The 23,084-nt window shown below is 41.1% G+C and overlaps 1 protein-coding gene across 1 annotated transcript in view; it reads right to left on the bottom strand.

The window, feature by feature from the left end:
• The window catches only part of HOPX (HOP homeobox), a 28,783-nt gene extending 18,998 nt beyond the window's left edge, over positions 1-9,785 (bottom strand). The window contains exon 1 of the mRNA XM_016158753.2: positions 9,399-9,785. The gene's annotated coding sequence lies outside the window, so the exon portion shown is untranslated. The remainder of the gene's footprint in view (positions 1-9,398) is intronic.
• Between the last annotated feature and the right edge of the window lie 13,299 nt (positions 9,786-23,084).

Raw genomic sequence — 23,084 nt, 5'->3', positions numbered from 1 at the left:
CCAGAAGTGTTATATTATTTCTTCATTCAGAAAAGTGAAGACGTTGGGCCAGATGATCTCTGAGATTATTTCTCCTCTAAAATGCTGACGATCAGAATAGCCTGAGTTTTAAATCATCTTGTTGTTCCTCATCTGCAGGTTACTGATGTTACTGACCGGAGAAAGGAGGGGACAGTGGTCCATTCTAGGTTATGTCCCTGATTTCCCAAACACTTTGTGCTGACTTTCTACTTCAAAGGACAGCTGAGGAGCCCATGAAACATTGTGAACCAAGGTGCTTTTTAATCTTCAGCCTATCTGTTAAATTGTTAAATGAACATGACCATATATAATTTGTCATCCAACCCGAAACACAAGTGGAAAAGGTGGGGGGGAGGGCTATGAATAATTACACTAAGACACCAGGAATACATCAGAAGTGTGCAAGGCAAACCTGCAGGTCTGGTCCCCTTATTATACGTAAAATGTTCAATCTCTCACTTAGATGTGAATAGTAAAAATGTTCCTGCTGAATTTAGGTATCTGTACTGCTGCCACAGATAGCAAGATGCAGGAGGCTTTTTTTTTTCACTTTTTAGAAAGCATATTGTTTTAGTTCTGTGGTTAAAGGTAAGAGGATACATTACAGCTTCAGATTTCATGACCTTTCGCTTTTATTGCAGTTTGAATACGTAGGGTAGAAATGTGTCTGATAGGATGAATAACGCTTGGGCCTCTGCCTGCTTTGGGTATTGTTAGCATGGTTGTGCTGATGCTTAGTAAGTGTGAATATCTTTTATATCTCATGCAGAGTTCAGTCCTATGATCAAATATAAACAAAGGAACAAAAACGGCGCGTACTAGAGATTTCCATGGAGCACAGCCATGTGCCGAGGGCTTTTCAAAACAGATAATACAGGAGGGGGTGACACTTGTAAAAGTAATTGAATTATCAGATCGCCTCTTTGAAAATGCTTAATGCCCTAAAACAACAAGAAATTAGACAATAGATGTCTAGTAAGGACGAAAAAACCTCAATATTTTCTAAAGAAAACCATTAAACATAAAGAAAAATTTGCACTATTAAGCTAAGAAACAAAAAAAATAAAAAAGATCAACTTTTGGAACAGTTTGTGGAGAGAAAAAAAAATGACACAAATAAGTTTAAATGGCAGATAAATATTCTTTTTATGTTTTAGAGTATGTTATTAAGTTTTGGTCGCTCATTTGTTTCCTAATTATATTTTCTTTTGGAGAGCATTAATTAGATTAATAGACTGTAAGGTAGGATGATGTGTGTGTTTGTTGCATAGAAGAGGGGGTGTGCTCAAAAACTTACATGCTGATGATAGAAATCACTCCAATATTTTAAAATTCTAATACAGATAAGCCACATAGACAATCGAGAATCAAGTAGGTAGAATTGTCATATTCCTCTATAGACATTCAGTCACTTGAAAATGTTTTAAAAAGATAGTTTCTTTCTAAAAATGTTCTCATTCTGAATTCCTGACTCTGAAAAAGGCTGTTCATTTATAATTCTTGGGACATAGCATCATGATTTATTTTTTTTTGAAAATGTATGCTGGGTTCTGTAATATTTTTGCCCGATCTCTAATTACATAGTAAATAGTTAGAGACCTTTATGATATTGCATGTGCAAGATCAATAAGTGATTAGGCTGCCCTTTCATAGGCCGCTGTGACCTGCCTAATACAAGCAGGCATAACGTCCTCAGGTTGTTTGTACATTGTAAAATGTACAGAAAAGACTCTTTGAGAGAATGGAATTATCTCTTTGCACAGATATACTTGAATCGATTATTATTTTTTATGATCCAACTACCATTCGTATTTTATGACTATAATTAAGTAATGGATAAAATGACACACACCTGGTACTTTGTAGAGCTCCAAATTATGTCAAAGTCCAACTATATATGCTGCTCGTTGCTGTGCGACTCAGTTATATGGGCTTTATTTTCCCCCAGTTGAGTTGTTTTTATGAACAGGTGTTCAGCTAGTGAGACAGAGCCTGTATGGCTTTAGCCTACTCATCAACACCACAAAATTATTGAAAAAGACAAATACCCCAGAAAGTCTCACTCAGGGGATAACTCTGAACCTACAATAGATTGTTTCTCTGAGCATCAGACATATTGTTGCAGAAAAAGGCTGGACGATGCCTCAGAAGACCCACACTCTCCTTCTAACGATATCACTTAAATCTCTAAGTGACTTCAGAGAACTCACTTAATTGCTTTGAACCATCATTACTTCATCTACAATTGAAGCTATAATCCTACCCCTACCTATCTCACGGGGTTGCCGTAGTGTTCAATGAGATGTATTATGTTTGAGTAGCACTATAAATTATAAACACTATACAAATACAAGGAATCTTTATTAACATTCTAAGCCAGCTTTCCCAGTGACTCAGGATTTCATGCTGGTCAAGTGAATGATATCAGATCTTGCAATCATTAAAATAGGGAAACATTTAAAAAATTTCACTCAACCTTATAACTACTAACATTTCTTAGAACATTTCATTTGCTTTGCCCAGATAATCAATAACTATTACAGAGAACTGACATGCTTCTAAAACCAAGTGGCCCAAGTTCAAGAAAATGACATTAAGGAGGGGAGATTATGAAAGATCTCACTCTTTAAGTTCTAGAAAATTATTAAACTTATTAAAGTGTTAGTAAAGTATTGAGGAATTCAGAGAGATTTCTAAATGGACTACTAGATTAGAACTTGTGATATCAATGTCTCCATTTCTCATGACAATTCAATATTCCATATTGCTTAAAGAAAACATAGGCCACCTTGCGCACCCCTTTTCCTTCCCCTATGTTCTATCAACCAGATCTAAAGGGTAGTTGAGTATACATATGAGTATTTGTGAGAATTGGAGGCAGCAGAAATGTTCAACACTAGAGTATTAAATAAGCAAAGTGTTTATATAAATAGCAGACTATTAAAAATCAGTTTGAAATAATGTATTAGAAATAGAGATATAACCAGTAGCATAGGTCGATCTTAATAATATGGTGTTAAGTTGAAAGAGAAAGAGAGACAGTGGGAGAGGAGAAGTAGATTGAGATGTAAAACTTAAGAAGGGCCTTGTGTGTACTATGAATTAAGGAGTATGTTAACTCAACATGAGTCTAAAGATGCCCCCCCCCAAAAAAAAGACTTTAAAAATTATAAGATTGTTGGGCTTCCCCATCTTTCAGAGCTTGCCTTGTAATGCCTTCCAATGTATTTTTTGCATGACAGCGAAATGGTTCATAGCTCACTTAATACCCTTCATGCTACAGCCTGCACAAATCTTGGACTTGATTTTTTTCTTCAAAGGGCAAAGTGAATAGCTGGCCATTGACCTCTGTGCTCACCCTCCATCTTTTTCCACACCACCACCAGATGGTTTTCTAGCCTTCTCTTCTCCAAGTTACATAACATCGTATTCTCTTGCTACTCCTTATATATGTGATTTTATTATTATGTAGTCACCTAAGAGCTCTTTTGAGCTAGTTCCAAAGACCGTCCTTCCTTTAAAATTGTGGAACCTTGAACCAGGTACAATGATAATGAAAACAGGAGATGACCTCCCACTTTCTTTACTCCTGCTTCATAAAACCCAGTTCTAGCCATTTCCAAAAGGTGCTAGTCTACTCCTTAGGAAGAGGGTGAAGAATACCTAATAAAATGATAGATACTTCCAGGCATAAGTTATTGAGTTAAAGTTTTTTCTAAAACAGATTTCACTCCTAAGTACCGAAGACTAAAAATTTGGAAAGAAGTAAAGGGATATAAGAGCTAGCTAGGGAAGATTGCTTATGTAAGTTTTCTTAGGGAGAAATCACACAGGAAGGAAATGAAAATAACATCAACAAAGACTAGATTATCTAAGCAGATTTGTCATGTCCTTAAGAATTCCAGGAAACTTCCATAGTAATCCGTCTAGATCCAAATAGCTAGAGTGACTGCCATTAGCTTCCTCCCCCGTGAACACTAAGAGATTAGAACTGATCAATGTCTGCTTTAGGTTGTTTGCGTTTTTGTTTTTCACATGAAGGGATAGAGTAGTTCTGAAAGATCAGGCAAGGCTTTCATGTTCGGTCACATTTTAGTAAAACTACCAGAAGTAAATTATAGGAAATTATATGAGGATGGGTAAAAATTAACTCCTCTACTTTTAAAAGAGCTTCTATCACTGTCTAAACATGGATATAAGCTAACATTAGAACCTGAAGCAAATAGAGTAACTTGACCTTGAGATGAACAATTCCTTGAACCCCCAGCGTTCCTACTGAACCTCTTTTTTGGCAAGCCAGTATAAATATACCTGCTTTCCATCTAGGCAGGATGGATACAACACTTCCCACAGGGGACCCGAGTCATGGGGAGAGTGAGTGATTTGGCAGAAATGCCAGAAGGAGACGTGAGCAGGCCTGGGTTCCAGAGTCAACTACCAACGAATGCTAAATCCTAAAATTTAGGGCAACTCACTTGTGCCTTCGTGAATTGTATTCATAGGAGACCGCATAGTTTATTGCTCATGATAGGTATTTTTGAGAATGAAAGTGGGTGCCATTAATAATCCACGAGGACAACTAATCTTTTGGGCTCCCTGTTGTTTTAAAATTTCATTACAGCTGAATTAGAGCTGAAAATAAAACCTGGGTTCCTGATCACCACACCTGTGCTCTGCTTCCCAAGCCAAGCAATCTCTGCCAGGACTTATCTCCACTGGGCTTCTGTGGAAGGGTATTGAACATAAAGATCAATGAAGACACTTTCCCAGCACATAAACAGGAAGAGCTGACCTGCACCTGCTTGGTCATGTACTCACACACCCCAAAACACATGTGTCCAGACCCAACAGCACTGGACTGCCAAATCCATGTCAGGGTCACTGAAAGGCAGGGGTGGCCAAGAGAGCCAAAGCCGGGATGAGAGAAGGTGCACCCCCACTTTACCCACTGCTGTATCAAGAGACTCTCTTCTGTTTGTAGCTTCAAGCCTGTTCTCCACCAGCTCACCCGAGGTGAGCAGACAGGATGGGTGTGGTCCAGGGGGCTGGCTTGGGATCCTCCGGTGTTGGTTTTTAAATGAGCAGGTTAGTACTTTATAAACCGCTCCAGGCCACAGGCCACCCTTCTGCCAACAATTTCATTTTTGCATAGCCCTGTCCCCATACCCATTCACTTAACTTTTAAAAGTTTAAGGCAGCCATCAACAATTTCTAAAAATTAATCCAGGTTAGGTTATGACACAGCCTTTAAAAATGTCCAAGTGAACTAAGCCATCCACACTAAGAGAATTCAGAAGTAAAGGTGAAGGGATAAAGTGTTCAAAGAAAAGTCATCCAAAGAAGGCAGAAATTCTGTCACTGTTATACAAAACATTTTTACCAGCTGTGCAAATCTATCACTCATTTTTTAAAAAATATTATTATTATTATTATTATTATTATTATTATTATTATTATTATTTTGGTGAATTTCAAATGGCAAGAAGAACCATTTGGCTTCCAAATGGCAACATTAAATCAGCACTGGCCACCGCCCTGATGTCAACAGCCTAATCCTTTTCCCCAGTGCTTAAATCCCCTGTCTTCCAGTCTCCTGGGACTCAGGATGGTGCTTACCTTCCCTCTCCCCTCCTCACTGCTACTCTCACCACTGAAGACTCTGTGCCCTCTGACTGCCCAGCTGCCCTGCCACCTGCAGATTCTGCTTCCCACCTGGCCACACCCCTCTTCAGGGGCAGGACATGCCACAGGCAGCTGCCACTTGCTAACAGGAGCTGCAGCAATCTCAGCTCTCACAATGGAAGAAAGGGCGGTCGAGGTTCCAGAGTCACAGGAACTGAGGGGGCCTCCTGCCCAGGCTGCAGGCCTGGGTCCCTAAGGGAGGAGCTCCCTTGGGCAATCTGCTCTGCCAGTGGCAGCCTTGCGCTCCAGAGAAGGAACCAAGTAATATTTATAAAGCCCCGTGAGTAGAATTTCTTAACATTTTATCTCTACCGTAGTGACCTTAAGGCAGCTAGCTCTCCATTTTTCAGAAAGAAAAACAAAACGAAGCTCCCTCCAATGAAGACAAATGCATTTAACAAAAAACCAAACTGATTCAGAAAAAAAAATCTCTCAGGGTCCACAGTCTGTAAGGAATTCTCTATGGATGTGATTTGAGGAGTTCTATTGAAAACCCCCAATATTGGTATGTCATCCCCCAGGAAGTTGCTTGGAATTCTAACCAGTCGTGACTATAAATTTTGCCTGAAACTTTGATTCTCTTAATTGCCCCGAATGGTAATTGTATTTATATAACATTTCAAAGAACTCACACATACATTATCTTGCTGGAACCTATTTAATATACCAGGGAGGAACAGAACTCATTAAACAACTATTGTCTGTTAACATCATAACTTTAATTAGTTTTCCAGAAATGAGTAAGCAAAATTTTAAGGGGATGAGACCCCAGAAATTGGGCACATTTAGATTGGAGGAGAGATGGGAAACCACCTGCAACATGTCCAGCTGGCCCAGGCACCCAGCTGAGAATCCCTGTATCCACCTTAGAGATGCCAAAATGAGGAACAGACAGAAAGAGCAGAAGCCACCAAGACGAACTTTACCTACTCGTGCTTCTGCCAGGGCTGACCTGGAAATCACCATGAAAAGACCCTGTAGTGCCAAATAGGCTCATCCCAATGCTGAGAACTCACACTAGGTCCTGAAGGAAGAACTTGGCTGACCCCAGAGCAGAGTGACCTGTGCAACTGCTGCTATTCTTTTCAATAATTATAATCCTCTGGCTTATACTAGGTATTATATAGGGAACAAAAGGAAGCTTAGTTTGGAAACATCCCTCCTCACCATCCCTTCTCACACATTAGCACAATCTTTAAATAGCTCACCTTTGAGGCTCTGAGTAATTCCTCGCACTGGCCACCCGAGTACTGGATTCCAAGGAGGTGCTTGAAACACACTGGATGCCCTGTCCTAGCTAGAGCTGGAAGCATGGTTTTTGAGGACCTGGAAGTGACAGTATCAGGGCCCCTCTTCCTCTAAGGTCCGTCCTATTGCTGTCCTTCCTGGGTCCTGGGGCATGGTGGTCTCGTGACCAGGGGAAGACCGTCCCCTCTCTCTGGGCCTCACTATCCTCATGTGGGAACTGCGGGGTTTGAGTTTCACTGGTTTTCCTCCCTGGCTAAAAATCAGAATCGCTTGGGAAGTTTTAAAAACCAATGCCAGAGCACCTACCCCGGAGTTCTGACTTAATTGGCTGGGTGGGGCCCAGACCCTGGTATTTTTATAAACAGTTCTCCAGGTCTGAAATGAAGTTAGGTCTCTGGGATCCTCCCAGTTCTGCAAAAGTCCACAGTCCCGATGGTCTGGTCTTCTACTTCAGTGCTCTCCAATCTTTTGGGTACCAGGGACTGGTGCTCCTATGAGAATCTAATGCCTGATGATCTGAAGTGGAGCTGAGGCGGTGATGCTAGCGCTGGGGGGCAGCTGCAAATACAGATGAAGCTTTGCTCACCCTCCACTCACCCCCTGCTGTGAGGCTTGGCTCCTAACAGGCCTCAGACCAGAATCGGTCTGTGGCCCAGGGGTTGGGGACCCCTGCTCTACTTTACATATTGAATCAATTTTTTTCCAGACATACCCATTTTTTATTTTCGGTATGTTGTGTAAGCTGATTTTTCAAAATGGTTTTATTATTAAAAAAGATAAATTGTTATTTGTTGGGGTATAATTGGCATATAACACTGCACATGTCTAAAGTAAACAATCTAATAATTTTCACATATAAGAAATGGTTATCACAATCACAATAGTGAACATATCCATCACCCCCAAAGTCTCCTGTGCCCCTTGGTAATCCCTCCAACACTCTTCTCCCTGCTCCCCTTCCACACGTAACAACTGATCTGCTTTCTGTTACTAAACATTAGTTTGCATTTTCTATTGTTTTACACCAATGGAATTACATAGTATGTACTCTTTTCTGCCTGGCGTCTTATTAGTTATGACCTTGTACTTTAGATTTCAAGCTCTTTGAGAACGGGAGCCATCTTTTATTTCTTTCCTCTTCCTCCAGCCCCCAACTTATCTTTGTTTAGAGAAGCCCCTTCATCATTATTTTCTTGGTTGAAATCAGACCTTTATGACCTTACAACTGAGCTTCAATTCAGTGGCCAAAAAGTGCCTGCCATGTTAAAGATCTCAACTTCCCACGACTTCTCTGTAGATTCCATCAGCAGCTTCAGACCAATTAAAAAGTAATGCATTAGCTTAAACCAGAGGTCTTCATTTAGGGTCATGGACTTTTAAGGATCCAGAAAATGAGCATCAAAGTGTGTGTTGGGACCAGAGGGATGGGGGAAAAACCTACGAAAAGTTCTTGGCTTTTGCCACATTCTTAATCTTAATCACAAGTTTCTTGACCGAAAGGGAGGAACCATGGCATTAACGTTGTGCTTCACCCCTTATTACGTTCCTACATGCATTTCGTGAATATGACATCTAATTATAAATCCTCCACTATCTTTCCCCTCTTCTCCTTTTCTCCCTCCTCCCCAGTACTTTTATTTTGTTCTTCACCCGCTCTGGTTATACTAACCCTTCTTAACTAAATACACTCCAGACCTTGTCACATGAAGTGCTACTTCATGGGAACTTTTTGCATTCCTCGTCTCTTTAAAATTATCTTGCCTAAGCTATGTGGTATGTTGTGCCTTTTTATTCAATAATTCTCATTCCACTTTACTTAACAGCTTACCTGGATATCTGGACACCATTGTGCTCCAATATCACACACCTACATTTCCTCAAACCCCAGAGTTCAGGATTCCTTTTCATCTTAAACAAGATTGGTGTTTTCACTGTCATAACTGATAAGTATTATGAGAACCAGAAGTAATAATAAACAGCACTACAAATTCACAATCGAGTCACCTCTATTCAATCCAGAGACACCTCCCTTCTCTACCTATGTAGTACACAAAAATATTTTTGACTGATATTATGTCTGATTTTAGACTGAGATGTAGAATAGCAATATTGGCTTCTAAATGATAAATGTGTATGCATCTGGCACAGTCATACGAGCACCAGTTTCAAAGTGCCTTTCAGAAATAGGAGAGAGCAAGAAAAACATCTTACCTGCTGGCCAAAAGGCCAGCACAGACACCCCTTTGCTCCAAATCCACCTCAACCCCATGCACATTTGCAAGGATCTGTTATCTTACACCTAGTAGCATTTTCTGGCTCTCTGCTTGGGACTCTTTCACCTTCACAGTTTCCAGCAGAATAGCAAATACAGTAACTATAGCATCTCGGTTGTTTATACACAAAGTTCTTTCCTCTGCATTAAAGGCAAAGCTCTGAAAGTTACTTACGTGGAAGTGCAAAGGCAAGCCCTGGATTCGGAAGCCAGGTTCTCTGATGCCAGCCTGCTTAAATAGCCGGGCTGACTGACGCAGGCTGTTGATAGCACGTTATTTATGCCTGTGAGTACACACTCAAGCAAGGACCTGAAAAACCTGCAGCGTGGGCAGGAGGAAAACAACTGAAAGCATGCCGAGGTTACATCTCTCCTTGTTATTCAGGTTTGGTATTCAGGCGGTGACTTCTGAGAGTCTCGTGGAACCTTCTCGGCACTACCTTCTTGCTTCTGATCTCTTTCTTAGTCAAGTGAAACTCTTCACCAAGATTGGATAAGAGAGATGTTGCCAAGAGAAGGAAGAAATACAGGACCCTGGACCCTCGCGCCAAGTTCCTTATTTTGAATGAGCTTACAGTTAGATGTTTCCTCATTTCAAAGCATAGGCTTGGTGAGGCTGATTTCACAGCTCTGGGGGCTGAGTGCCAAGCTAAGAGCCTGGACAATTGCCCAATCAATGAAAAGTTGTTTTCTTTTTCCAAGCACAGAATGTACAAATAAAGAATAGTTGCAAGGGAAGTTCCGGCTTGGATGATACAGTTTTAGCTCCCCTTCAAAAACTTTTATAATTTCTTTCCCCCTGCAACTGTACTTTCCTCTCGATTACCCCTCCCCTTCCTTTGTTAATGAAATTCCTATCTAAGAATTGAAACATTCCCCATGAGAGCTCAAATAAAAAGCCTGTGTGTGAACAAGCCTGTGGGAAGATGCTCTCCAAGTGTGAGAGAGTGTTCAGTGGTTCATGTGACCATCAGTTAAAATGTTTCTAAGGGTGAGGGTATGTGTGTGGGTGTGGGGACCCAATTAGTTGATGTTTATCTATATTTTGTAGCTGGATAGTGCAGTTAATAGTCAATTGCAGAACACTAAATGTATTAAGTAGCTATGATTTTGAGAGGATGAAGGAAGGGAGACAGGGTTTGGTGAGATTATTTATGGGAGTATTTGTATTTGTTGATACATAGCACAGACTGCTAAGTGCGCCCAGATACACACATTCTATATTTTTCACTTCACTGGAGAAAGAAAAAGCCCATTTGATTCTCTTGGGAACAGTGGTTGTGAAAGAAGAGCTGCAATCATTCAGAATATTTCTGTTGCCATTGGAAAAGAGAATAAATGGTTATAAAACATGTGTGGGGGAAAAGTAGAGACAGGGGCCTAGCCTACCCCAACCCTGGTTACCAGTGGAATTCTTTTGTTTCCTACCTAATTTATTGCCTAACTTTTGACTGTTCTATGGCCAAATCTGAATTCTCGCCTTTTAGATTTCTTGAATGCAGGGTTTATGTTTTGGTCATCTTTTGATACCCACAATGCTTGGAACACATTATGATCATCATATCATGGTCATCATTGTCATCATGTAGAATCTAGAGAAACTGACTATGCGCCAGGTTCTATGTAAAGCACTTCACAGTGAGTTTATTTGTTTATTTAATCCTCACAACTCTATGAGTTAGATTTTTGTTATCATCATTTTATGGATGAGGAAACCACTGCTCAGAAAAATTAAATGACTTTCCCAAGGTCAGAGCACATGGTAGAGGTGGAATTTCAATCCAGATCTATATGGTTCCAGAGTCTAGATTTACATTAAGGACTAGTTTGAATCGATATTTAGAAAGTCACCTAAGAATGTTTTCTTTAGTTGTTTATCATCTATTTGTCTTCCAGAATGTGACTTCCATGACCTTAATGACCTTGTCTACCTTGTCCACTCCTGTGACTCCAGCACAGTGTATGGCACATAGTAGATGCTCAATAAATATGTGCTATTTGCTCAGTCTCTAAATTCCTTTGAAGGCTGTGTAACCCAACAGAGGGGTCTGGCATTAGCAGAGTCTCATCTTGGTTCAGACACGTTTCTTTTGCTCCTGCATAATGTGTTGGCTTCAAGCTATTTCTCTTTATCCAGTGTATCATGGAGATAAAACTAAAAGTGGCAAAAACCATAAAGCATGTTTACATCACATAAGAACTCTGCAGATATGTGATTTCAGGTTACTCAGTGGTGCAATGAGGTCACCAAGAAACCAGGCTTTTTTTATTTTTCATTCTGTAGCCCTCAGTATGACCGTGTTACTTCCCTCCTTGTGGCAAGGTTGCTGCAGTAGCTCCGAATATCAATCACATCCTTAAATAGAAATGTCTAAAGGCAAGTAGGATGGGACATGAATTTTCTCCTTAGTATCTCTTTTTATTTGCTAAAGAGGAAAATTTTTCCAGAAGCCACTCGTAGACTTCTGGTTATGCCTCCTTGCTGAGAACTGGGTCAAATGACCACCCCATTGGCTAAACCCATCATTTGCAAAGAGGAAATGAATCAGGTTGATCATGGTTCATCCCATGTGCCCCAGGGAAGAATCCACCTTCCCCAGACAAACTTCCCTGTTTTCTGAACAAAATCAGGATTCAGTTAACAGGGAAGAAGTAGAAAGTACTATCAACAGCCGATCCAAGAAATCTTTTAAAGTGTGATAACTTAAGCTGCTTTAGTCTAGGCCATGGCTATTGGGTTTCACTGTATCAGTTCTCTATTCCGTGCACTTTTTTTTTTTTTAATAAGAAAAGCTCACTTTGGCTCTCAGCAAAATTAATACTATTTCAACAACCCACAATTAAGAGAAGTAGCTGGCCACAGTGATTTTTTTCTACAAGTTTAGATCTCAGCTCTTTTTATCACTACTGATTTTCTGCAATCCAAGGAACAACACACAATCTATTAACCTCTTGTCTTCTCCTATGTCAGATGGGATTGACAATATTGTTGATTTTTTTAAAACATCAAGTTATAAAAAGATTGCGAAACCGTCTATAAGCTTTAAGACTCGTTTTCCTGCTCCTCCTCTTGTCTGTTATATTTCGAGGGAATCCCATAAGCCCACATGTTTGCATCTGTATATACCTGGGACCTCCGGTTGCTCCCTGAGATGTATAAACCAGAAACATATGGTCAAATACAGTAATTCTCATATTGTTCTTTTCCTCCCAGTGGTTAGCAAATTTCAAATTGATACCTGCAGTTAGGTAATTATTTTCCTTCTCTTTATTATTTTAGGTCTTTTCCTTGAAGTGAGCTTCAATAACTCTCTTGCACATTGTCACAGATTAACAGAATTAGGATGAAGGATGAGGTGAGCTAGGTGCTACGCTCCACAAGGAAAGAGCAATGTCTTGTAGAGGTAGGTGCTCGATAAGTGTTTGCCGAGTGACTGGAAAAATGGTGGAAAGGAGAGTATGGGTTTCTGAATCATGCAGACTTGGATTCAAGTCCTACTTCTGCCACTTACCATCCACATGTCCAGAGCAAGTTATATAACTGTTCCTAGACTCAGTTTCCTCATCTGCAAAATGGAAATAATGATACTTCTCTCATAGATTTGCTATCAGGACTAGAGATACGTTAAGCACTTAGCATAATGCCTAGGACATTGCATACACTCATGAACAGTAATGACTGTTAACAGTCACAACAAGAAGCCAGATTTTCCTTAATCATTTTTGTGGAACTCACACATTTTTGTAAAACCCCCAAATGCTACAGCAAACAAGGGTGTTTCATAGAGCCACATGGAGGGCAGTGATATCTGGACAGTGGGGGCAGCTATTTCCTTCTTGCCCAGATATGGAGATCACTGAAGTGCAGAGGGTCACTTTATGAATGGGGAGCATATGGAACCAAGCAATGGAGCAGAGAGACAAAAGCCATTCATTAGGGGGCAAAAAACTACCAAAAGCATTTAAGAAAATTCACCATGAAGGATATAAACCCCCAAGGGCTAAAATCTGACTTATAAAGAAGCAAATTAGGAAGAGGGGTAGCTAGAGTATAGAAGCATACTGGCTGAAAGTTCTGCCCCCAAAATTACAAACTTGCAGAGAGATTGAGAATTGTCTGCAGATGGTATGGAAATTCTGACTCCTTGATTGCCCTTCCTGGTCCAGCCTGGCCTGGATGCAGAACAGCATGGGAAGTAGAAGAGGATCAGCAGATGACAGAGAACGTAGATGCAGAAAGGATGCCAGCTGACCTAGGCTGGAGATGCATCCCTTTGCTGCTTCTGGCAGAGGGTTTTACAAGTTCTCCGGTGAAGGGATTGAACATTTTAACATCATCACTCTCTCTGTATTCTTTGTAGTTTTTGTAAGCCTAGTAACGATTAGGTCATCCTTTTGGTAAACTGTAGGTATTTCATTCTAGGCGTGGACTCCATCATCATATCTAATCCATTTGTTGTCTTCATGGAATCCTGAGTCAGCTGATGACTGGGAGTTAGGGTACTGGGTCCATAGCAACACCCATTACTAAGGTGCCTGGTGAAGGCTTTGTATCTGGTGTGGCCTATATTCTTTGACTTAAGAACCACAGTTTCTTCCCATTCCACTTAATTTCACCCAGAGTCTAATGAACAAGGAGATCACAAGCATTGTTTTCCTTAGAAATCTTACTCATGCTATTGGTTGGAAGAAGGATAGGCCCTTGGTAACAGGGAGCATCACCCCATCTATGGAAGGAGGGAGGGGGACGCATCTTTCTTCACCATGAATGCCTCTTTTCTCTCCCTCAGCATTAGGACTTGCTGGCAGTAGCTGCATAAGAAGCTGTATGGTGACATTCTCAAGAGGGGTGAGGGTGGAACCTCACCCAAGAGGCTACCTCTTCCATGAATGATGGGGAGATATTGCAGTTTGTGGCCACCTCCACCTGACTGTAATCCCCTAACACACAGGGCAAGAATAGAGTATCCCCATATCCACTACTGAACTTTCAGGGCTGGGCTCTGTGCTTTTAGAAAGCAGTAGGGTGGGGAGATGGGACGAAGAAAAGAAAAAATCCTCTGGCAGAAACCTTGCTTGACTAGACATCAAACTTGGGCGCAGTTCGTGCTCCTAATTGCTGCACATCACGACCTTTGTGGGCTCTTCTACAACAACTCCCGGAGCCCTGGGAAGGCCTCACCCCTGTCCCACAGGTACCTCAGCCCAGAGTTCTATCTGTTTAAGATACTTGACTTCTGTAAATAGTTTCACTTGGGAACAGAGAGGAAGAAGAAAGGAGGACGAAACTAATAAAAATACAAAGTTTAAAGACAAAACCAAAAAAAAAAAAAAAAAGAAAGAAAGAAAGAAAGAAAGAAAATTACATGTTTGACACTGGAGAAAAAGGTGAAAATAATTTGGATGAAAATCATGAGTCAATTGAAGGGAGAGAAGGCATTTTCATTAGAAGCTACAGACTTTTTCCTTCCTCCCTCCTGCTCTTCTTCTCAGAGGCACCAAGAGGGACTCACTGTGTGATTCTGGAAGCTCTTATCCCCTCCCCATGCCTCAGCTCCTTTTACAGGAGGGGGTTGCACTAGATGATCTCTCTGAGGTCCTTTCTTAATCTTCTTTCCTCCAAGGAGAGAGAATCAGGGGCAGGTAGACGGAGAGGAGGAGCCCAAAGTTGCCATCAGGGTAGGTTAGCTCCCCCATTAGAGGGCTTTGAGAAAGCCTCAATACACAGGTTCAACTTTGCCAACTGTTAGGACGTTGAAACACTACATTCCCTTACCATTGGCAAGTAGCCACTCCCCAAGGATCCTGAGTCCTCCCCGTCAAAATGTGGGCTTCCCCCAGACCTGCTAGGCTCCAGCAACTGGAGGGTAACACCTGGCACAAGATGTGTGTGTGCGTGCGTGTGCGCATGTGTGTGTGTAAGGGGGGAGCAGCCAGGACAACGCTTCACATACAGTGTTTCAACCAGGTGTTTGGTCAGTGCCTGGCCTTCTACTGCAGTGAAGGGAAACAGTTTGAAAGAGAAAAACACTTGGAGGGAGTGAGAGAGAAGGAAGGAAGGAAGGAAGGAAGGAAGGAAGGAAGGAAGGAAGGAAGGAAGGAAGGAAGGAAGGAAGGAAGGAAGGAAGGAAGGAAAGGAGGGAGGAAAAAAAATGTCTGAAAGTCTTGATTTCTGCTTTTGGCAAAAATATGCCATGGTCTAATTTTGTTAACTAATTCAGTATAATTCTCCCCTGTTTATTTCAGCAAAAACCTGCCTCCTCCATGGCTGCCTCTGAGATTTCTATAGCAAGGCCCTGGCAATGCAGTAGGTAATGATTTGAGGTCTCTTGTAAAATGTCTTCTGACGTAGCGAATTACATAAATGGTGGCGCGCACTCTTGCATCTGGCTTTCCCCTCTCTGGACAGTCAGCTCGCGGACTAGTCTTTCCAGTGGGTTCTGAGTAACCTGCAGAAGGGCCTGGTTTCTGGGTTAATCTCTCCGAGCTGACATTCCTGATTTCGTTCTCTGACTCAGAGGGAATGAACTCTGCATTCTTTCTGGTGCTGCCAGTAGATGTTCATCTGTTCCAGGACCAGATCTCAGGCTGAGGACAAGTTAGGGTTGTGTTGGGGAGGAAAGGCTTTGGAGACAGTGTGGACCTGGTTTAAACCTAAGGTGATCGGCCTTCCTGGCTTCCCCAGAACTGTCCTGGTTTTAGCACCAAGAGTCCCGCGTCCCTCCAGGCCCCCGGTCCTGGATGGTATGTCACCCTATCCTAGTTCTCTTAGTTCATAATCAGTAATTTAACTTCTTTGTACCTTAATTTCCTCATTCGTGAAATGAAGATAATGATAAATAATCTCATGCAGTACTTGAGGACTAGGGTTGATATCTATCCAAATATTGTTCTGGAATAAATGAGAGAATTGGGTGACAAAAATGTGTTTCTGCCTTTGTTCCAAGAAGGAGTAGATGTCTCCTCTCTCAGTGTGTTTTGACTTTTCCAAGTGGAGGTGTGAGGGTAGCACTTGATTCTGGAACAGTCTTCAGAAAGGCCCTGCCTGGCTAATGCAGAAGGGTGGATTAAGGACTCTCCCAGGCCTGTGATTATCTAATTAAGTGTAAATGGCAGAAGCAGCTGCCTGCTTGCAGAAGTCACTTTCAGCAGCTACTACTTGGGAGCAACAAATAAGGTATTATGAAGCCTTTTCTTTTCAGTGTCTTTGTTGCCCCTCAGCTATTGTTTGCAGAGATACTTAACTAATAGCCATGTTCTGAATAATTATTTGCCAGTAACTAATGTTTCAGGGCTGAAAAAGGAAAAGAAGTCAATGTTTTCAAAGGACTCCCTTGCAAGGCATTTTGTAGTGCAAGGGTAGATTTCACAGGCATCTTAATCCCTGGCGGTAAAGGCTGAGGGCTGTCTTGGAGACCAGAAACTGCAAGAAAAAACTCCGATAACAAAAAGGGAGGAAGGTTACTTATTCAAATGCCCTGATAGAAGAAGACACCGAAGAAAACAAGCCGCAGGCTGATAGAGAGTATTTAGAACATGAAAGTATCAAAGGGATCCAGGCTTTTTTTTCCCCCTGAATGGAAGGAAATGACTGGGGGGAATTGGTCCTTCATAACTGAGTGGAGCTATGTCAGCACCAACAACAGGAAGGGGCTCTTAGGAAGATGCCAAGAGCTGGAGAGTATTCAAAATGCAAATATCTTCATCATTTGAACTAGTGCCAGATTCTGGTTGAAAACAGAAGTCTTCAAAACTTAGAAAATCCAACATGCAAGACTCTGGCACCAGTGATAACTAACTAGTTCATGCTGAAGGCAGTTGGTGGCACAGTTTTGCACAATTAGGACACCTTCAGGAGCAGAAAGCAAAAAAGACTCTCCAATCTGGAATTTACTTATTTACATAAACATCAGTGTGATCAGTAGTTTCCAATTCTGTGGTGCCTCCTTCCCATTTACATTCTAAACCAACCACCCAGCAGAATGTCAAGGAGAGCAACACTGCTGGGTTTTGGTGGTGCAAAAAGGCCTGTCGGACTCTGGGAGATATGCAGAGTAAATGTTTCTAAGTTACCAAATCACCTTTTCTTCTGTTCTTTCTACTCTTTTGTAAGGAAAAGTAAATTCTGGAATGGTTCATTTAAAAGTTAAGAAATTAGATTATCAGAGAAATGCGTTAAGGCATGCCCATGAGCCGTTGCTGCATAATAAATCTCCCAAAGCTTCATGACTGAAATCAAACACAATCATTTTATTACCTCTCCCCATTTCTGTGGTCAGGAATTTAGGGAGGGAGCGGTGGGGAGATTCTGGTCTGGAGTCCCTCCTGTGGTTGCAATCAGACAGACAGTCGCTGGAGCTAGGACAGCAGAGGGGCTGGAGTCACCAAAGTCCTGCCAGGCGTCTCTCTCCGTGTGTTGCTCCATGAGAGCTGGTTTGAGCTTCCTCACGACATAGCAGCTTCAGGGCAGCTAAAGGTTCCAGTGCAAGTATTTCAGCTCCCAGAGCAGCAGCTCATCAACTCTTATGACATGACGTAGAAGTCATGTAGCCTCATGTGTACCACATTCTGTTGGTTACAAGATTGTCACAAGTCCACCTAGATTCAAGGGGAATTAGTTTTAGTTCTTAATGGAGAAAGGTGAGGTTCTAGAAAAGCGATAAAGGATAGGAGATACTGTGGTTGTCTTGGAAGGTACACTATGCCATAAGGTATAAATAACCGATGCTCATAACCTTTAAAGGGAATTTTGCATTTTAAGAAAATAATATGTTAAGCTAAATAAATCTCTTAATTAGTGGTATAAGTACTGACGAATTTTGCAGTAACTACTTTTAATCTCTCCTTTTCCATGTTACCTCTGGTTCTTTAGGGTATGATGTGCTGTGTTAGTTTGCTAGAGCCACCATAACAAAGGACCACAAACTAGGTGGCTTAAACAACAGAAATTTATTGGCTTACAGTTCTGGAGGACATAAATCTGAGATGAATGTCTCAGCAGGGTTGATTCCTTCCAAGGGCTTTGAGAGAAAACCTTTTCCATGCCTCTCCCCTGGCTTCTGGTGGTTGCTGGCAGTCTTCACAGTTCCTTGTCTTGTAGACACATCACTCCAATCTCTGCCTTAATCGCCACATGGTGTTCTCCCTGAGCGCATGTGTCTGTGCCAGAGTTTCTTTTTATGTGGACACTGGTCTTATTGGATTAGTGTAGTCCCCTGTTCTAGTACAGCCTCATTTAAACTAATCACATCGGCAATGATCCCGTTTCCAAATGGGGTCACATTTCAAGGTGCTGATGGTTACTCCTTCAGCATGCGGGTCTTGAGGGGACACAATTCAACCCATAACATATTTCTTATTTTCTGAAGGAAGGAGCTTCTTTTGATTTTGTTTCTGAAAATATGAATAGGGGAGCGGGGGCCAATCTCAGCTAAAATTTCCAAAATTTATATCTGTCTTTTCCCCCTGCCCATGGCCTTTGCCATTCTCTCTTTAGTAAACACCTCTTTAAAATTTGAGTACAAATTTCCATTAAAGCTTTTAATGCCATTAGAATAGTTTAGGATCAAATGTCCTTTTTATTAAAATAAAATTATCAAATGTTGATTATGATGTCTCATTCCCTCCCAAATTTTCTATAGTCCTAATGCCCCAAGTTATGTGATTTCAAGTTACATAGGATGTTCCAAGACTTTATCTTCCTTATAAGCTGGGGCTCACCTATCTGCATAGTTCATTAAGGAGGCTTAAAGAGAACTTTATTGACTTTGGGGATTCAAGATTGTTCTCTCTCAATGTTACATAAACATTTAAATATTTATTTCCTTTGGAGGTTTAAAGTAAAAAGAAAGAAAGACAGATACATCCTGCTGCCTCATTAAGGAAACCACAAGTCTTTGGTGTTCCTGCCCTAGCACTTATCTTGCTCTTGATATTTTCAAAGTACTGTCCAATCGTTAAATAGTTCCAAGTACATCTTTGCAAAATGTGAGAATTCTTGCCATTTTTAGTAAAGGAAATTGAAGCAAAAAAGCACCAAGGTGATCTGTGCAAGGTGATATAACAAATCGGGAGCAGACCTGGGTGTCTGCTGTCTCATGAACAAATACTTTGTCCTGTGCAAGTTGTATCCATTTCTCCTCTTTCCAGAAGCCAAACACCCACTTTCCCCTTTGCTCTGCAGTCATTGCAGGAGCAGCAGGAAAGGCAAGAGTTAGCAGATGCCCAGCAAACAGTGATGATGCCCAGCAGATACCCACTGGGAGTGGGCTTGTTATTAGTGTTTGTAAAACACCCTATAGAGAGTCCCAGAAATCTTAAGGGGAACCTTTGAGATCTGAAGCCATGAGTCAGCAACTCAGCATCTGGTGCAACCTCTTTTGTACCCACTGGGATATTCAGGTCCCATGAATAATAGTGGGAAAGGTATAGAAGGTGTTCTTTTCTAGGACTATTAGTCCTAGAAAACTAATCTTGATCATAGGATCTATTAGAAACAAGCCCTCTGAAATTCTTTGATCTAGTCTTAAGCCAATAAACAGCAACAGCAAACTTTAAGGACTTAAAAATTCTAAGAAGGTGCTAAAAGAATGAATCCCAGACATCTTAAGTGACTGTCTCCCCAGGAAGACTGGGAGCCATCATAACACCATCCATTATTTGCAAAGTTCTCGTTTTTTTCTCTGGTGAGAGAAGATTGCACATAACTGGCTGATCTTAAACTTGAGTGGAGGGGAATCAGTGGCATGCAAACTATTTTATTTATGATAAATTAAGATGCCATGCACACCAGCATTTTACTCTTAGGCTGGCCATTGAAGCAAAAAGCAAATCCAAATCACATTCTCCTCTCCTGAGGTAGCAAGCATACTCTTTTTGCTTTTTTCTTTAGTTATTCACTCTGAAGCTTTTTACTCAGCAGAAGTACAGCTAGTAAGATATATATTCACTTGGATTTTATGATACTCACATGGAGTAGCATGTGAGCAAGAATAGAAGTTGAGGCTTCTCATTTTCATATCAAAATGCCATCTTGGTCTTGTATACCTAAATTCTAAGCAAAGGGCTCTAAGCATTTATATTTATTTTCATCATCAGTTCTAAGAAACTCATTCTAGTTCTCATTTCATCTTGGCTGCTGGGAATCTCAGTGCCAAGTTTAGTGCTTAATTTCACTTTGTATTCTTAGCTCAGGTTTTCAGGTATGAAACGTTTATATTCACAATGTTTATTATTTACCCATGTCTTAATGATTTTATCTTTAAAGACTTGTTTTACTGCAAGGTACCTCAAATCTTTTTAAAAATAGTTTAAGCATGGTATTAATAATAAATAAATACATTTTGAAAATCAATATAATATTCGTCACTGAGAATGTCCCTAAAAATCAGTTTAATTGGTCCGTAGTTTAATTTGACAGGAGAATACTGATGGAAGTAACGAATTCTGACATTTTGCTCAGACACACTCATACTGCCGCACCGGAAGTTAACATATTGAACTCTCTTCATATGAATTGTTTAAAGCCACTTCCACAAGCCTCCTGAGGACCTGCCACAGTCACTTAACTCTGCCTGTCTCTTAGGACCACTTTGTCAAGTGCCTTCTCCACTATCCAGCAACCAAAGGGGCCCTAAAGGACCAGCTACAAGCTATGACCAGTAGCCATTCTCTCAGGTCAGTGATCTAGCCATTCTGGTTATGTATTTTAATATCTCACTTAGGGAGAATGGTTTCTCTGTTTTTGCCTCCTTTTAGTATAAACAGTAGTGTTGCTTATTACTATAAAGCAGGGTGGTGGTGAAGATGCAGGTTCTGCAGCTGGACTTCTTGGGTTCAAGCCCTGGTTCAGCCTCACATTGTGCCCTGGTGAGTTCCAGATCTTCTCCACGTCTCATGTCTTCATCTGGGAGTTGGAGGTTATGATGGTACCTCCCTCGTAGGATTGTTTCGAGGAATGAATGAGTGAATGTGGCTAAAGTGGTTAGAACAGTGTGTGTAGTAAGCTCAATGCGTTAGCCATTATTATGAAGCATCTATGTGCCGGGCACAGTGCTAAATGCTTTGTGTTTGTAACCTAATTCCCCAAATACCCCATCAAGTGGTATTATCATCTCTATTTTAAAGAGAAGTAAATCTCATAGAAATTTAAGAAACGTGCCCAAGGTTACTGTGCTGATGACAGACCGAGCAAATTTAAACTTCTGTCTCTTTGACCCAGAGCCCATGCTTTCTCCTCCATCCTAGAGTCTTCTCCGGTGGAGGCAGCATTTGCAACAAAGAAGAAAGGGTGACGGCCAGCTGGTCAAGGTACCTTTGGTGCATGGTGAGCTGCTCAGTAGATACGAAGACCCAAGAGAGGATGGATGGCAAACAGAGTGCCCTTGTGACTAGAAGAGTCAGAGATTTTTTATAACAATATTCTCCAGTCACCAGGCTTTGGCAGTCATCCCTGACACTTCCTCTTCCCTCATTCCCAGATCTAGTTACCAAGTACCTCAATTCTGCTATAGTGATGTCTCTTATATCCCTTCCATTCCTTTCATACCTTATGCTAACACTTCATTTCAAGTTCTCATTACCTCATGTCTAGATCATTTCAAAAGCCTCTTAACTCTTCTCTCAGCCTCCATTGTAGCTAAGTCACCCCTCCCATAACCACCATATTATTCCTAAAGAAACTGCTTCTGTCATATGACTTCACTTTTCAAAATCACCCAATATCTACCAAATGTGTTCAGCTTTTTAGAATGACATTAGAATTCCCTCTTAATCTAACTCCAATCTTTATGGCCAAACTGCTCTCTCAGGACTCCTCTGTGAAAATTCTAAGATTGAGACAGGATTGTTTCTTTGTTATTCTTTAACCACACTATGTCCTTTCCCACCTCCAAGCCTTTGCCTACTCTGTTCCCCATGACTGTCACAGTCCCCTTCAGTCTTCTAAATCCTGTATGTCCATTATAACCCAACTTGGTCCCCCTCCCTGCTGTGACACCTTCCTTCCCCACTCCCAAGAAAGTGGACCATCTCCCTTAACTGAATTATTCCATTCATTTGACACTTAACCCTCACTGCCTTATATTTTGAATTCACTTTTTTAATGTGCTCTGCTTTCCCTGTTATATTGTGACTGTTTTACAGTCAAAGGAGTGAAGAAGACAGATGATGGGAAGGCTCTGACGTGAGGAGGTGGTGGAATAGCCTGGTTAGGTTTTTGAACTCAGGAATCAGATGGGCTGAGTTTGAATCACAGCTCAGCACTAACTAAACAATGCATACCAAGACACCTCATCCCTCAGTGTCCCCATCTGTAAAAAAAGGATAATGACTCTCCCTTCCTCATAGGATTGTTATGAGGATTTGATGAATTAGTGTGTATAGAGCTCTTACCTAGAGTCTAAAACATAAATAAAGCTCAATTAATATTAGTTATTATCGCTTTCATTATCAAACAAGAAAAGATATTTACGATGTCTAGACACTAAATAAATTACCTTATTTAATTTGTATGAAAGCGCCTGGCTAGCTCAGTCGGTAGAGCATGAGACTCTTAATTTGTATGACAACCCTGTGAGGTAATAGGATCATGCCCTAGCTAACTGTGCTCTAGCGGTGGAGCCCTCTTACCAGCCCTGAACTGCTAAATCAGGACTTTTGCAGCTGAACTTAATTCTAACAAGCACGATGCCTGTCATTCTGGTGCTGGAAGCAGTAGCACTTCTCTCTAGTGGCCATTAGGAACTTCATATCTAGTATTTTATACAAATTCTATTAACAGAGAATGACCCAATTTAAATCTTTTCCACATTGGTCAGCTGTCTCTTTAGAGTGAGAAGGAGGATATCAGATTGAAGAATAA

Source organism: Rousettus aegyptiacus, unplaced genomic scaffold (genome assembly GCF_014176215.1).
Source record: "Rousettus aegyptiacus isolate mRouAeg1 unplaced genomic scaffold, mRouAeg1.p scaffold_m13_p_10, whole genome shotgun sequence".
Classification (NCBI taxonomy): domain Eukaryota; kingdom Metazoa; phylum Chordata; class Mammalia; order Chiroptera; family Pteropodidae; genus Rousettus; species Rousettus aegyptiacus.
The sequence above is the reverse complement of the archived record's forward strand: the minus strand, read 5'-3'. Positions and strand labels throughout refer to the sequence as shown.